The following is a 17978-nucleotide window of genomic DNA, read 5'->3' as shown; positions in this document are numbered from 1 at the left end:
AAGGTCCCGAGTTCGAGTCTCGGTCGGGCACACAGTTTTAATCTGCCAGGAAGTTTCATATCAGCGCACACTCCGCTGCAGAGTGAAAATCTCATTCTGGAAACATCCCCCAGGCTGTGGCTAAGCCATGTCTCCGAAATATCCTTTCTTTCAGGAGTGCTAGTTCTGCAAGGTTCGCAGAAGAGCTTCTGTAAAGTTTGGAAGGTAGGAGACGAGGTACTGGCAGAAGTAAATCTGTGAGTACCGGGCGTGAGTCGTGCTTCGGTAGCTCAGTTGGTAGAGCACTTGCCCGCGAAAGGCAAAGGTCCCGAGTTCGAGTCTCGGTCGGGCACACAGTTTTAATCTGCCAGGAAGTTTCATATCAGCGCACACTCCGCTGCAGAGTGAAAATCTCATTCTGGAAACATCCCCCAGGCTGTGGCTAAGCCATGTCTCCGCAATATCCTTTCTTTCAGGAGTGCTAGTTCTGCAAGGTTCGCAGGAGAGCTTCTGTAAAGTTTGGAAGGTAGGAGACGAGGTACTGGCAGAAGTAAAGCTGTGAGTACCGGGCGTGAGTCGTGCTTCGGTAGCTCAGTTGGTAGAGCACTTGCCCGCGAAAGGCAAAGGTCCCGAGTTCGAGTCTCGGTCGGGCACACAGTTTTAATCTGCCAGGAAGTTTCATATCAGCGCACACTCCGCTGCAGAGTGAAAATCTCATTCTGGAAACATCCCCCAGGCTGTGGCTAAGCCATGTCTCCGCAATATCCTTTCTTTCAGGAGTGCTAGTTCTGCAAGGTTCGCAGGAGAGCTTCTGTAAAGTTTGGAAGGTAGGAGACGAGGTACTGGCAGAAGTAAAGCTGTGAGTACCGGGCGTGAGTCGTGCTTCGGTAGCTCAGTTGGTAGAGCACTTGCCCGCGAAAGGCAAAGGTCCCGAGTTCGAGTCTCGGTCGGGCAGACAGTTTTAATCTGCCAGGAAGTTTCATATCAGCGCACACTCCGCTGCAGAGTGAAAATCTCATTCTGGAAACATCCCCCAGGCTGTGGCTAAGCCATGTCTCCGCAATATCCTTTCTTTCAGGAGTGCTAGTTCTCCAAGGTTCGCAGGAGAGCTTCTGTAAAGTTTGGAAGGTAGGAGACGAGGTACTGGCAGAAGTAAAGCTGTGAGTACCGGGCGTGAGTCGTGCTTCGGTAGCTCAGTTGGTAGAGCACTTGCCCGCGAAAGGCAAAGGTCCCGAGTTCGAGTCTCGGTCGGGCACACAGTTTTAATCTGCCAGGAAGTTTCATATCAGCGCACACTCCGCTGCAGAGTGAAAATCTCATTAGCTGCTGATGACTCACCATTTGCATCAGGAAGGCGACAGAAAATATTTTCTGGGAGGCAAAGTGATCAACCTTCAGTGTATTAGACTTCACATGATGGACGTTGTCGACGTTCGAGGAATGTTCAAAACAAACTGTTAACTTGCGCCACGAACCTCGAATGAAAAATGGCCACAATTACCACAAAGTTGCGCACCATCAAGATCGATGGCGAACTCCTTGGAAGTTAAATACCGCGCATGACGTTCAGCTATAAATCCACTCTTAAAGAACACACATACAATCATATTTGTGTAATAGAGTGATTAAAACTGATGGAATGTGTTGGCATGCGATCGAATGTCATGGAGTTTATCGTGAAACTGGCTATGTTTTAAGGCGTAGTTGCAGGTAGTTCGATGATATGTTTTATAGACACGGAAAAAACACACATAAAAAGTCGAATATGACCAGTGGTTCCAAGTGGTATGAACTGCAATGTCACACACTTTTCAGGAGGGATAATTTGCTCTAAAGTAGTGTGATTTTTATACGCAGATCAGAAATCAAACAAAAATACGTCATTTTGACCTGCTATATGCCGAAAGCTGTGCTCATAATATATTTTTAGTTCTCTTACGCCCATTTTTCCAGTCATACTTGCTATGACGTAAATATTCGCTACTGCCCTTGCAAGATCATTTACACAAGAAATAATCTTTGGGGACAGAGCACTTCCAACCTCTCACAGCACAAGTAAGCTTCCACCCAATTTACCATCCAGATTAACAGTTGGCATAACTGTGCGCAAAAGCGTTAAGGTATTGATTTTAGTTGATGTTGATACAACTCTCTTGGTACCTGTAATTTCCAGGTTTCCTTTCATATGCATATCCTCTTCAAATCCCGACTGGTTGTAGTTGAAAACAAATTCCTTACTGAATGATTGGATAAGTTTGTTTATCTCATCTACAAATTTCCGGGTCGATTCCGCAGTTTGTTGTGCTAGTCAAGTTGACACTTTGTTTGAAATTTCCGTCTTCCAATTCTCTACCACTGTTTCAAGTTATGCAGCCATCCACTGCTTCTCTTGAAATCACTGTAATCTATGCCATGTCCACTTTCATCAAGTTCACGATGGAGACAGAGACATGGTGCCTTGCCGTTCCTTGATGCCTTCGTCCGCCGCAAAGCAAATGGGTGCGGCAGCCACAGCGTTTACCGGAAACCCACCCACGCAGACCAATATCAGCACGCTAACAGCTATCACCAACCGTCGCAGAAACGTTTTGTTCTGAGGACCTTAGCACATCGAGCCAAAACCGTCTCAAACTCTGAAAACTTGCCGAAGGAACTTGTCCACTTACGGAAAGTATTCAAGGGAGACGGCTACAACAACCGCCAGATTTCGCAAGCTATCTTTCTGAAAAAAAGCAAGCAGAAACACTCCGAAGAGGACTCGAAGAAGTTTGCGTTCTTGCCGTTCTGTGGCTCAGCAACAGGAAAGATAAGTCGGCTCCCAACGAGGCCTAAAATCGACTCGGTGTTCAGGGCTCTAGCAAAAATTCGGCAACTCTTGAGGCCTCTGAAAGACGACGTAGGCCTCAGAACACCAGGAGTATATAAAATACCATGTGGGTGTGGACAGTTCTATATCAGACAGACGGTGCGTACCATTGAACAGAGCTGTGTAGAATACGAGAGATTTTCGGATAGCATTATAAAAGAAGCGATCGAAAAAAAATAATTTGTGACAACACGCTCAATAAAGACGACGCCTTGCAGCTAAGCACAGCGTGGGACCCGGCCATCGGAAAGTTGAAGCGGGCGCGGTGGCCGCACAACGCAAACATTACCATATATGATGATGGAGCGGGTACCAGTGACGACACGGAAGGAAAAAAGAAAAAAAAGTTCAAATGTGTGTGAAATCTTCTGGGACTTGGGACTTAACTGGTAAGGTCATCAGTCCCTAAGCTTACACACTACTTAACCTTCATTATCCTAAGGTCAAACACACACATCCATACCCGAGGGAGGACTCGAACCTCCGCCGGGATCAGCCGCACAGTCTATGACTGCAGCGCCCAGACCGCTCGGCTAATCCCGCGCGGCTACGGAAGGCAGCGGCGCTATATAAGAACGGCAGCAGCAACCAGAAGGCAGTCACCACTTGACAATGGCCTAGGAGTACTCAGTCGAAAGCTCGTAGATTTAAACCACTTGACGCAGCTGGAAGCCCGAGAAACTTTTTTTCAAAAAAATGTAGCTGTTTTGTTACCCTATCACATTATGTGACTGAATGATAAATAATGAACTGTACACGTGATTTTTCATGTTCAGAATGCAGCAAGGATTTCGCTCCTCTTGCATGGCAAGTAAATTTGCTGATGTTAAACTACTATGGTGTGTCACGTGTATAGACTAGTGTATCACATTTATAGATGCTACTTTAGATAATTGTAGGCAGTGGAAGTAACAATATAACCTTATTATGACTTGTTTTGGCTTACTTGAACCCATTTTTATATCATCCTGTGAGACGAGAACTTAAAATTCCAATTTATTCAATAAACCATAACAAACATCGGGTGCATATTACCGGTTATAAAGCATATCTCAACCGCATAAATGTACTAGGCAGACAAAATTGTATTTTCCGTAATAACATGCATATTTCCCGTTATAATACGCAGACCATGTTGAGGCTGCACATACTTGTATACCATAAAGTCAAGTTTCTTTTACGAATAGTGGCAGGACAAACATGCAACTGATGGTCTACTTCATACGCTGCCGAAAGAAATCTCAGGTAGGGGGATCTCAGGATTCAGGGAATTTCTTTATTACAATACTTTATCCTAGATGACTGGAAATTGTAGCAAAAAAATTCCTTACAAACTATCTCAGTTATCCCTGTGGTGATTGCATGTTCGTTCTACCACTGTTTACAAAAATCTTGACTGTGATACACGTTTACGTACAGTCTCAACATGGTTTGCATGCTATTATGCAAAATACTTTTTTGTATGTCTCGTACAAGTATCGTAGTACCATACGCTCCGTAATTTGCACCCAATTTATGTGACAGTGTATTGGATAAATTGAGATCATAACTTTCAGTCTCTCAGATGATCAAAGAATGGGTTCAGGTACACCAAAACTAGTCATTAACTAAATAAAAACAACCAAATCCTGCTAATTAATTTGTTCCTATATCAAAGTAAAACCTTTAAGACTGATGCACTCTTTTTCCTGTTATTAAGTTATTTGCAATCTGCCTAAGTGAACGTAGCATGTGGCGAGTTTACTCAAAGATTGTCACGATTCTAAAAAGAAAGAAATTATTTTATTCAAAATTAGCGGTTCAAGTGAAGGAAGGCCAAACTGTAGTTTTCATAATTGATACGCGTCAGTCGTGGAATGACTCATCTAATGTATCAAAGCTTTCGATTCGCCTCGTCGGAGGTGCGGCGCAAGTGGTCAAGATTGCAATGGCCACGGCCACATGCTGTGGGATCCTGGAGTCTCCTTCAGAGCCGGTATAATGAGCTGTATGCCATGCCTGGCCAGTGAAGAATAAATTAGTTTTTCAAGCCAGTCCCTATGCTCAAATGAGTGGAATGTTTCTTCCAGGAAACGAGTTTCCTTTAAAAATGATCGGGAGATATGAAGTGTGATACGGTGAATAATTTTATCACGAACAAAGTAATAAGCTTACGTTCAGTTTGATTTAATTTCTCTCGTTGAACTATCCATGGTTAGCAATTCACTTATTCCGACGTCAAATCCATGACTGGAAGCATTTCTGGAAGGGCTCTTTTGAGTCGGGCTCAGCTGCTGTCTCGTGGTCCTCTATGTGTCAGAAATGTTTTCAAAACGTTTTCCTTTAAGCGCGGCTTTAATGTTTGGGGCCCAAGGTTGCATGGTGCTAAAGCTGGCCAGTAAGTTGCATATGGACAGACAAGAACACTTTTAAGGCCAAAAACTCACGAATCAAAAGAGAGATGTGGCACTGCGTATTGTCGTAATGAAGAAATAAGCCATTAGCCCATTTTTCTGCTCTCTTTCTTCGTACGTTGTTTTGCCAGGGTTGGAGTAGGCCATTCGCACTATGTCTTAAATATTGAAAAAAATTATGAGCATGATTCTTATGGGCGAGGAACTGTGAGAGCCTGATCCACTCCAAGTGGAGTAATGACTGGTCTCTCTCATAAGGCGGAAAGGAATCCAATTGAATGTTCTAAAATAATATCTGTAAGTGGGAATTCAAGGTCTTATTTTATAGAAATTTTGTATGCGGATAAGAGCCCATTGGGCGATGTAAAAATACTCACGAGAAGTGGAAGTTTGGAGCTCGATTTCTCAGCATTGTCTGCACGGGAAAGTAGCTCATTTGATAACTTATAGAACATTACCTAGGTGAGGGACTGGATCACTGCTTGAAAAAAAAGCACATTGGCCGATGTTTAGCATATGGCAAAAAAAATGGCTCTGAGCACTATGGGACTCAACATCTTAGGTCATAAGTCCCCTAGAACTTAGAACTACTTAAACCTAACTAACCTAAGGACATCACACACACCCATGCCCGCGGCAGGATTCGAACCTGCGACCGTAGCAGTCCCGCGGTTCCGGACTGCAGCGCCAGAACCGCTAGACCACCGCGGCCGGCGTTTAGCATATCTCCTGAGTGGTGATGTATTCTTTTGCATGGGTTTTTCGTAGAGCAGAGAGGAAATATAAAATTTTTTGGTCACTGTGGATGAAAACGTTGTACACGCTCAGGTTTTACAATGGAAAATTCTACGTTCTGACCTGGTAGGTGCTGCAGAGGTCCCTCTTGTATTTCTGAGTCAGCCAATCACATGGCAGTCGAGACTAGCAAGTATCAGGACAGTCCACAGCGTGTAGCACTCCGTACTGGAACTCATCATTTATGGTCAAATCTTTTTACAATGCAGGGCAACTTGGAAAGAAAGCAGTTAAGCGTTTTCCGGTCCTTAACTTGTAAAGCTGAAAGGGCTCCATGAGTCAATACCCGTCAAGAGATCTGCAGGCTAATCAATGAAGGAGTAGACCTTGTCAACTGCATGCAGTTTTCGTATTTCTTTCTGGCTTTACTGAATAATTACTGCACACCCATCCACAGCTTTGTACTTTCGAGAGCGTCCTATCGACATGGTCACTCTCTCCCTTCTTGCTCCCTACAGACTTTACCACACCATTCTACCACTCAGTCATGTGTATTTCAACGTTCATAATTTGCAGTTCCTCTCACTTTGTAATATAGCTAACAATCATGTGTAATAACTGATTTCTCGATTTCGTATTTGCTGATGTGTAGTTCTTGTAATAAACTGGGCTCATACTGGGCCAAGTAGTTAGCAGGTCTTCCATTTAATCATTAAAACTTTGATGCTTTTTGTAAGAACCAACGCCAAGGACTCATGAACAAGAGCCAGTCAACTGATATTGTTAAATCCGCAGTGTGCTATTATCAGTTACTGTTAGTCTTTTCTGATAAAAAAATGTACAATTGTAAAGCCCTATAAATTATATTGAGTATGTGTTTAACACTTTAATTATTCATCTTTCTTTGAATAGCCCCTACAATCTTTACTATTCTATTCGTTTGGATTCACAGTGAGTACGCTTTTGGCGCTTTAATTATTCATATTACATTGAATAGCGTTGAAGCCTTTAATATTCTGTTCATTTTGAGATAGAGTTTACCAGTATTACAAATGATTCAACTAGTACTATTTTTCACTCACATCAACTTTATTTATTCCTCTTGTCTTTTATTTTACTGTTCTTCATCCACACCTGCTTGTTTGATGTTACCAGTCTCTGCCTCCACTTACCACTTTTAACATCCACAGATGTCTCTAGTACTTTCTAGATCATCTACTGACGTCTTAACACATGTCTCAATTTCCTGTCAGTTTTTCTAATCGGTGTTTTCCATAATTTCCTCTCTTCATGGTTTCTGTTAAGACCCTCCAAATTCCTCAGCTTAACACTCCACCTGATTTTCAACACACTCCTGTAGCACATCTCTAACGCTTCAATTCTCTTCTGTTACGGTTTTTCCTCTGTCTATCATTTACTACAGTACAATTCTGTGCTCCAAACATAGATCCCCAGAAATATCTTCCTCAAATGAAGGCCCATGATAGATATTAGTAGACTTGTCTTGGGTAGGAAGCCCACTTCGCCTGTGCTAGTCTGTGTTTTATGTCATCCTTGATTCTTCTGTTACGAGTTATATTGATTCCATGGTAGCAAAATTCCTTAACTTCATCTCCTTCTTGACCACCACTTTTGGTGTTAAGATTCTCGCTATTCTCATATCTGCTATTTCTAAATACTTTTGTTCTATATCCTGTACTCGCTTCACTGTTCATTCGATTCAACAGAACCTGTAATCCCACTTCACTTCCACTGAGGATAGTAATGTCATCATCATATTCTGCCACTTAAATCCTTTCTCCCAGAATTTTAAAGCATCCTTCAATCTTTCTTTTATTTCCGTCATTACTTATTCGATATATATATATTGAGCAGAAGAGGCGAAATACTGCATCCATGTCTTACACCCTTTTAACACTAACACTTCGTTCCTTGTCTTGCAGTCTTACAGCTCTCGTACAGACGGTAGGTATATCACACGTCTTTCTCAGAATTTTTAACAAATTGCATCATTTCACACTTCCGAACGCTTCTTCGAGATCCACATAACCTGTGAAATTACGTGGACTTTCCTTTAGTCTTGTTTATATCAGCAGAGGTAGTGAGCTGCACACCGACCGTCAGGGAGGCAGTGGCAGGACGATGTACTGTCCGGCTCGACACGCGCGTGATGTAAGCAGTCAAGATTGCACTGGCCACGGTCATTTGGTGTGGGATGGGGCTCTGTAGTATTGTCTAAAAAGGGAGAGTATAATGAATTGTGCAGCACGTCGGACCAGTGAAGAACGAATTACTTTTAAAAGCCAATCTCCTGCTCAAAGAATTACTGATCGGTAACACATTTTCCGCTAGGAACGCTTTTTCTAGAAAAGAGAGGCAGCCCGGTCAGCAGATATTCACCACACTATCTCGAGGGGAAACTCAGTACTTATTCCATGTTAAAAGTATTGTCTTCTCGTCTTGTGGCGGAGCGGTTGCCACATATGGAAGCCACTCTACGCAGAGTGACGCCTCGTCTTTCTCGCAAGGTGGGACGGAAGTCCATCATTAATAGCTGTAAAAGATTATCTGTAAGCAGGAGCCCAGGATGCCGTTTTCTCGAAGTTAGGACATGGAAAACAGCCTATTGGGAAATGTAGAAAGATTGTAACGCTGCGCTAGTGCACACGATACTCCTTAAAGCCTGTACTATAGTAAGTTGACGGGCTTCACCTTAAGTGAAAGGATTTTGGTATAGACATTGACCGCGTGTACCTGAATGGAGGCAAATCAGACTTACACCCACTCAGTAATAACAATGATACGTCAAGCAAGTCCGAAATGCAACTACACGTCAGGACAGACAAGAAACAACACAGAAGATGTTACCAATTTGTTAATATTACGGTCGCCAGCCTAATTAGGTATTAACTGAGTTTCTTCCCTGTACAAGTTGATGTACGTTCCAGCATAACAACACGTAGTAACACTGCATAATATGGTAAATTTTAGAACCAGAAACTCTACTGAACTGATAATTTCACTTTCTGTACCAATATGGATAAACCATAAATACACAACATTACACTATAATGTTTACTACGAAACTTCGTACTGTCTATTGATCTGATTAAAATCGGGCATAGGTTACCCTAGAAATAGCACTTTCGAAACACACACACAATGTCAGTTTTGATAAATGTAAAATACTGATAAATTTTTTGTTTTTTGTATTGGCTTTAACTTTGCTAGTCTAATCAGTTTAGAACACTTCAGAATTCAAATGAATAAGAAAGAGGGGTGGGGACCCTGAAACTGTTACGATCACTGTATTAAAATAATTAATTTATTGAGATCATTAAGCACTCAAAATTTCTACTGTATGAGTTACTACTCTTTTTAGCTTATTTCCTGCTCATTTAATTACCATTATATCTGCCCACTTTGTCAGACCTTTGTTATTACCTATAGATTCATTAACTAAAGTTCTTTAAACATCATTCTAACATACCTAGGTCTGCAAGTAATTATTATTAACATAAACTTTAAATCTTCATCTCGGGACACTCGGATTGCACAACATGTGGAAAGGACCCTGTATAGGTTAGTTGTGAGGATAATTAAATGATAGGACAGTTCTGGTAAAATTTAAGTTGTTATTGAACAGTATGGAACAAAAGTAACACTGGTCCATACGAATACAGCACTAAAAGTTTCAACCTGTTGGTATCGATGCGGCGGTCGGCAGGCAGCGAGATGGCGAGGCACAGGGCACACATACAATCACAGCAATGGTTCTTGATGTATCGGCACTTTGTTTCTTCTTAGCGTCGCAATTCTTTTCCATTTAGTGCCTATGGAATTTTGCCATGCTGTATAGGCGTTGGGACGGCACATCCGAGGCTCAATGAAACTACGCCTTCCAGGAGAACCTCCTCGATCCAGAACGTGTGGCTCAGACCAATGCCCAACTCCGACTACTACTCCTGAGCCCGTTATGCCGTGCAGCGCCCGTGTGCATTTTCCCGCGCTCGCCTGCCATCCACCTTTTACCGCTCCCCTACAGACAGGGTATTCACCAGAGGTTTTGCATTCTACATATCCCTATACATTGCCTACGTATGGACCAGACGCACAATTACAACTTTAATATCTCACAACAGATTCAACGTTTCTCACATTTCAATTATGTTACAATATTGTTTGACATTTGACATAAACATTAATATTGACATCGAAATTTGTTTACAGTTTTCTTAACACAATGACATGAAAAGAAAAGAAATGAAATCAGAATATCGATTACACTAATTTATCGAAAATCAGAAGAAACAAATTATATGTACAATAGTACAGCGTTGTTGTTGTTACACATGCCCCTGTTTCCAGTAAATTTCACTAAGCGCAAATTTGATGGGAACACTAAATTTTATATTTATACAGTGGTTCTGAATCTTTGTGTGAATGTCCCACCATAAATTTTATACCACAGACTTCCTTTCACTCACATTATTTAGGTCTATACTTTTTAACATATCAAGAACATTTACTTATCGTTTGCTTAAGTGCCTTTGGCACAGTCCAACCTCCTATCACAACATTATTTAAATAGCAAATTACTTATCATTATTAAATTTCTCAGAGAAAAAAAAAATCAAAATCTGGAACACAAACACTTAGCTACAAAAGCAAATACAAATACCTATATACACTGTAAGACAATTTGTTGCTGCTTGCATTGAATGGCAGTCCATTTCCTTACTTACTAATAAACACGCAATAATATTCAGAAAATTTACTACACATATTTGCTGCCTATTATTCAGATTTGGGCAGTCCATTTCGCACCCTTTTATCACATCTCCTGCATCACACTTACAATTCTCCTTTAACTATTTATCTGCTCTCTTTGATTTTTGGCAGTCCTTTACATTATGACTCATATACTGCCCACTTTGGTTTTCGGCAGTCCCATCTTTTATCTGGCTTACAGCATTTGCTATTTCTTTTCAGCCATTTTCTCCATACATCTTTACATTTACAGTACATTTGGTAATCTGAAACTCACATAAGTACATTAGCACACTGATATTGGTATACATATATTTACAAAGATTTGTTACATTTGGAATAAAATAGTTTCAGCATAGGATACAGCACATTTACTGCAAATTGCTCCCTGAGTGTACTTAGGTCACTCACTCCTAGGAACACACCGTTTCAGGCCCACAACATTTCTTACACCTAAAGGTCTTTTGGATTTTGGGTAGATCAGGTAGTAAGCATTATCGTGTGGAATGTTCTGTATTATATATGGTCCATTATAAATATATTTAAATTTGGAAATTTCATGGTTCAGTTCACTAGATTTTTCGTGGGTTTTTAAAAGAACATAATCCCCAATTTTAAATTTTGAAACTTTCAGATTTTTATCATGTCTTTTAGATCTAGATTCAGCTTTTTGCTTTGCCCTTTTTCTGACTAATTATTTCTTTTGATTCAACCCCAAGCTTGTACAAGGCGGAAACTCTAGTTTTTCCTCAATTAAACTTTTACTTCTGCAGCCTAACAAAATTTCTTCCGGTGGGAACCCAGTAGATTCATGATGTAAGGTGTTCATGACATTCTCAAAGTCCAATATAAATCTGCCCCAGACTCAAAATCATGCCCCTTCCTGTTTTTTCCACAACACATCTTGGTCGACTGTGACATAGTCCCAAGATACGTTCCTGACCTGTGAACCATTTATATCTGGTGGCTTTTTCGGTTTCTGGAGTTCAAAGTCTTTGCTCACTTGAACTCTTTGCAAAATAAACACTGAGTCGTCCGGTGGTTCCTTTTTTCTTTGTTCAGTCTCAACATCTGGGTTTTGTCTTGAAACCTCGTCATCAGTAGGTACAATATCGCAATTAGCTGTATTCCCATTATTTTCTCTAGTACCGAAATACTCGTCATCTGAACTATCGTCAGAATCCGACCATTCTGGATCGCTTTCAGGTTCTAACATAAAAGCTTTTCTGAGACAGGCACTAAGTTCTCCCTCTGCATTTTCGTCAGGCTTTAAGTTTAACTCAATATCTCCTTTTGGCAAAACAGCCTCATTATCGGCTTTACTCAAATTCACTGTTACTTCATATTTAGTGTAATCCTCGTGGACTTCAATTACTTTTAGGTAATTACCTGCCCCTTCCCCACGGTGCCTTTCGGTAGCAGCGTGTACTATTGGCGGATCGTTAACAGAAGTTACTTCCTCGTCAATGCTTAGGATTTCATCTTCCAATTCCTTCCTATCTTTAATCCTTGTCCTATCGGCAGCACGCGTACTTTGCGCGGCGCTATTTACTCTCTCCTCTTCAAATTTGGGCCACGTCACCTTATCGACATCCCTACTATTTCCTTTTCCACTAATTAACCTCCTTGCCTCATACTCCTTCTTAAAATCCTCCCACTCACATTGCTTGAGGCCCTTGTACAGATCGTCGATCTGCACACGCCAATTACTTACTTCCGCTAATTCATTCTCGCCATATACTTCATTGCTAACACTGCTAACCGCACCTCTCTGTGTATCCACAGTTTCATCTATTATTTCCTTCGCCACGGAATTACCACTCGTAATGTATTCACCAGCTCTTACGGCAATGTTCGTACCTAATGCTGCCGCATTGCTAGCGGCTTCTCTCTGAACATCTGTTCTGCTAGGCTGGGCCGTTGACCTCTGATGCTCCACTCGCCTGTTAACATGTGGCACTCTGCGCAGCGAGGATGAGTCATCTGTGTGCGCACCTGACGCTTGTTCCACAACGACACGTTGCGTTGTTCCACGCCTGTCTCTAACCTGTCTCATTATTTTACTGTCAGTCCGGTAACTTTTCTTAAATCGGGGTCGGTATGTACTGTCCGCATCCGTTTGGCCCGCAACGTTCGCGGAAATCAGTTTCCCGCGTCGTTATTATTTTGCGCGGTGTACCCTCTACCGCGACCTAGATAACTCCCTCTTCCTCTGCCTCTTCCTCTTCCTCTCTGTATCACGTTGACGCGAAACCCATCGCCGTCATTTCTCTCGTCATTATTACGATTATTCCTGTTACTAAAATTTTGATGATTGGCACGACTTTCGCGCCAATGGTCTTCGTCTTCGACCCTTTCGAGAAATGCTTGGAAGCTGCGATGATTGCTTCCCACGTATCTCTTTGAATCTTCTGGAAGCTTTTTATATAGCTCCCATATGATTTCTGAATCGGATCTTCTTCCTCTTAAATGCGTCAACTTCCGGTACCAATATTCGCAGAAATCTTTCATTCCTTACTTCGTCAGTCACCTGACAACCAACACTCTACTGCAGCACAACATCTCAAATGGTTTGATTCTGTTCGCTTTCTGTTTACCACCTTCTATGTTTCACTACCATACGGTGCTGTGCTGCAAACGTACATTCTCAGAAATTTCTTCCTCGAAGTAAGGCCTATGTTTGATGACAATATATTCCTCTGGGCCAGAAATGCTCTCTTTTCCTTTGCTAGTCTTCTTTTAATCACATCGTTGCTTCGCCTGTCATGGGTTATTTTGCTTTCAGAGAAGTATAATTCCTTGATTATTTCTACGTCTTGCTTATAAGATAGCATAATTTTTCAACTTCGTCTACTTCTTGATTACCAGTTTTTATGTTAATATTCACGCTATTCCCATTTCTCCTAGTTCTCATTACTTTTTTCCTTTTTCCAGTTTATTATGAATCCATATTCCCTACTCATTACACTGTTCATTCTACTCAACAGGTTACGTAACTCTGCTTCACTTTCACTGAGGATGGAATTTCATCAGCAAAATTTATACTTGAGCCTGAATTTTAGTCACACTCTTGAATGTTTTTTTCATTTCTGTCAATGATTCTTTGACGTATGGATTGAATAATAGGTGAGAAAAACTGCGTCCCTGTCTAAGACCCTCTTCAATACCACTACTTCATTCTTGGCCTCGTAATCTTATAATTCCTCTTGGTTCTTGTACAGATTATACGTCACCCGTATTTCCCTGTAACGTGCTGCTATTGTTCTCAGAATTTCAAGCATCTTAAACTATTTCACACACTCGAACGGTTTTCCTAAATCGACAGATCCTAGGCAGTATATTTATTTGGGTTCAGTCTTCTTTACATTGCTGCTGTTGTGGCCATCAGTTCGAAGACTGGTTTGATGCAGCAATCCACACTACTCTATCCTGTGCAAGATTCTTGATCTCTGAATGGCTACTGCAACTTACATCCTTCTGAATCTACTTACTGTATCCACCTCTTGATGTCATACAACCATCTATTCCTTTTCTCATCAATTCTGTCCAGTACCTCCACATTAGTTACACGATATATCCATCTAATCTTCCACGTTCTTCTTGAGCACCACATTTAAAAAGCTCCTATTCCCTTCCTGTCTAAACCTTTTAACATCTATGTTTTACTTCCATACATGGATACACACCATACAAACAAGTTCATGGAAGACTTCCTAATACTTAAATCAGAAGTCAGTGTTAATATATTTCTCTTCTTCAGAAACGCTTTTCTTGCCATTGCCAGTCTACAGTTTACAACCTCTCTACTTCTCCCGCCATCAGCTACTTTGGTGCCCAAATAGCAAAACTCGTCTACTATTTAAGTGTCTCGTTTCCTAATCTAATTCCCTCAGCATCACCTAACTCAATTATACTAAATTCCATTATCCTTGTTTTGCGTTTCAAGACACTATCCATTCTGTTCAGTTGCTCTCCCAACTCCTTTGCTGTCTCTGGCGGAATAACAGTATCATTGTTAAACCTCAATGCTGTTATTTCTTCTACATAAATTTTAATTCATACTCCTAATTTTTGTTTTGATTACTTTACTGCTTGCTCAGGGATTGAAAAACATTGGCGACAGGTTAAAACCCCGTCTCACTTCCTTCTCAACCACTGCTTCCCCTTCATACCTCTCGAATCTTGTAACTATCGTCTAGTTCCTCAACAAGATGTAAATAGCCCTTCGGTCTCTGTGTTTTAGCGCCACTACCTCTAGAATTTCAAAGATAATGTTCCTGCTAACACTGTCCATAGCATTTCTGTAAGTCTACGAATGCTTTATCGTAGGTTTGCCCTATCAACATATCTTCTAAGATAAGACGAAGAGTTAATTATCATTTCGCATGTTCCTACATTCCTCAGGAATCCAAACTCATTCTTTTCGAGGTCGGGTTCTACCAGTTTTTTCCATTCTTTTATAAATAACTATTATCAGTATTTTGCAATGATGACTTACAGAACTGATAGTTCGTTAATATTCAAATCTGTTAGTGACCGCTTTCTGTGTAGAATTATTACATCCTTCTTGAAATATGAGGGTATTTTGCCTGTCTCACAGGCTTCGCTACCAAATGGAAGCCTCTCCCAAGGCTGCCAGTAGTTCTGACGGAATGTCGTCTACTCCTGGAGCCTTGTTCCGACTAAGGTCTTTCAGCGCTCTGTCACTTACATAATTAAGCCAGCACTCAGTACTGTGTCTCTAGTGGCTTTACCCTTCGTAAAGCCATACTGAACATCTATAGCAAATATTGCATTCTCTTTTCCGTTTTGCTAATTTTTGTTTAATTGTCTTTGTCATTAAATTTCTCTGGGGAGCTTACACTTAGCTCTAGGTCCATTTCCATTTGAGTAAGATTAGACATTCATTTTGTGGGGAGGTTACACTTGGCGACCCTGCCAGGATCGTATTTCGTGAGAATCTTTTGAAAAACAGTCAGATATCTGCTCTTATTTGCTTAAATATAATTATAATTTGGCGCAACGCTTTTACTAATTTGTGACTTTTCTTTCCTTAGATCATCGGCAATTCGTTGCTCTGTTGTATTTTGTTTGTTGCTTTTGCATTGTGCTTATTTGTTTTGTGAATAATTTTGACTATTGTAAAAATGCCGCGAAAAACTGTGAATAGTGTATCGCGAGGTATTTTGAATGAAATTTCCGACTTAAACATGACCGATAGCAATTGTGACGCGCAGAGTAGTGATGACAATGCTGTGTTCACTAACAGTCAGTGCGTTCCAACCGCGAATGACGACTTTTACCTTAATGATGAACAAGAGAACTCAATTGTCTCCTCTGTTAATTTGACGACAATTGATGACGCGGGGCGTTCTGTTGGAATGAGCGCTGCCCAGCTTAACACACCCGGTTTGGAAAATTCAAATAACGTACAGACAAATTTCTCTAATGAAAATGAGCAGGATACACAAAGTACGACGGATTTATTTAATTCCGAAATAATGTCTGACAGTGTACATCCGACTGATAAACCTTTTTGTAAGTTACAGAATGACCAAATGGTCACACAAAACGAGACAATTCCAGATCCAGCATTAACTAGCACAGAGAATAGAAATGCTAATTTTGTATCGGATCCAATTATGGCATTTTTGCTACAACATTTCAAACAACTTAGTGAACAGAACGAACAGTTAAATAAAAAACTAGACAACACTCCCAAACAACAGAATGAAAAACAAGACAAACTTAGTGAGCAGGTCAGACAACAGAGTGAAGATTTCAGACGACTTAGTGAGCAGAACAAACAGTTTAATGAAAAATTAGACAACAATTCCAGGGAACTTAGTGAACAAATTAGAGCCGTTGCCGCGCAGTGTCATGACACTAAGGAACAGTTACGCGAGGAAATTGAGGCTTGTTCAAAGAAAAGTAGCGAAGAAATTAGATCTGTTGCGCAAGAATTAAGGGAAATGCAAACAGCTACAACAGAAACACTTAGAGCGGAAATTAGCGGAGTCGCTAAACAATGCTCTGAAAAAGCTACACAATTGCGCGACGAGTTTAAAACAATGACAGCAGAACTTTCGCGCACAATGTATGAAAAGATTGACGCGAAATTCGACCAACAGAACACACAGATTAACGAACGTCTTAGTCTTCACATACAAAACAGTGATACGCGTTTCCGCAAATTTATTGAGGATCAGAATAAAGTAAAACGTCAAGTAATGGAAACAATCACTGCTCAGAGACAGGAAGACAAACGTAAAATGTTTGCGAAGGCGAAAACATATGTAGACAACAATATTGCCACAGTGTCCGACGAAATTAATTCCATCAAACAGTCGAACACAGAATTACGTGACGAAATTTCGGATCTTAAGTCGAAAACAGACACATACACAACCGATTTTCAAACAGTGACCGACAGACTCGAACAATTAGAACTAACACAGGATTCCGATGTTGTCAAAGCTGACGTTAGAAAACTGAACGAAACTACACGTAATTTGCAAAAACAGATTAATGTGTCTGATTCTAAAACCGATGATCAGGCAAAAATACTGACTGAAAAATATGATGAATTGGCCAGTCGTATTGATGCTATCGAAAGTAGTAATGACAGCAAATCAGATGATACTTCACCGGTTTCATTTAACCAAACACCTGAATTTCAAAATTTGCAGCAGACAATTAATGAGATCGATTCATCTAATAACACCTTGCGTAGAAAATTGTCAAGTTTACAGCAGGAGGTAACAGAGATGAAAAACATTTCAATTAATAACACATCACAGCAGACGCCACTTTTCGAACATTTGCCAGACTCACGCAGCGCGTGTAATTTGAGTAATCTACAGAGAGTACGGGACTTAGATTCCGAACAACCACAGTTCAATAGATTCTCTTACAATACTGAACCTGTTCCATCATACAGAGATGATAATTTCGATTACAAACATTTTCTGTCAGTAAGAAAATTCAAAGTGTTTAAAAACGACAGAACACAGATTCACCCACTAGATTGGATACAACAGTTTAGCTTTGCTTTTCCACCGACTTGGCCCGTAACACACAAGCTTGAATTTATTTGCAGCTTTTTGGAAGGAGAACCGGCAACTCGTATGAGACCGATCGCGAGACAATGCTATTCAGTAGAAGAGTTTCAGAATGCCTTTCTATCTGCGTATTGGTCGAAGACGACACAGCGCGAAATTAAAGATCAGTTACTT

The 17978-nt window shown here is 40.8% G+C and overlaps 1 non-coding gene across 1 annotated transcript; it reads left to right on the top strand.

Annotated features, from left to right (window-relative positions):
- The first annotated feature begins 859 nt into the window (after positions 1–859).
- Trnas-cga (transfer RNA serine (anticodon CGA)) lies at positions 860–934 on the top strand. Its single transcript has one exon. It is a non-coding gene; the product is annotated as a tRNA-Ser (tRNA).
- Positions 935–17978: the final 17044 nt, after the last annotated feature.

The sequence above is a fragment of the Schistocerca nitens genome, chromosome 5, assembly GCF_023898315.1.
Source record: "Schistocerca nitens isolate TAMUIC-IGC-003100 chromosome 5, iqSchNite1.1, whole genome shotgun sequence".
NCBI classification, from domain to species: domain Eukaryota; kingdom Metazoa; phylum Arthropoda; class Insecta; order Orthoptera; family Acrididae; genus Schistocerca; species Schistocerca nitens.
Note: the sequence above shows the minus strand (reverse complement) of the source record. Positions and strands in the feature narration are given on the sequence as shown.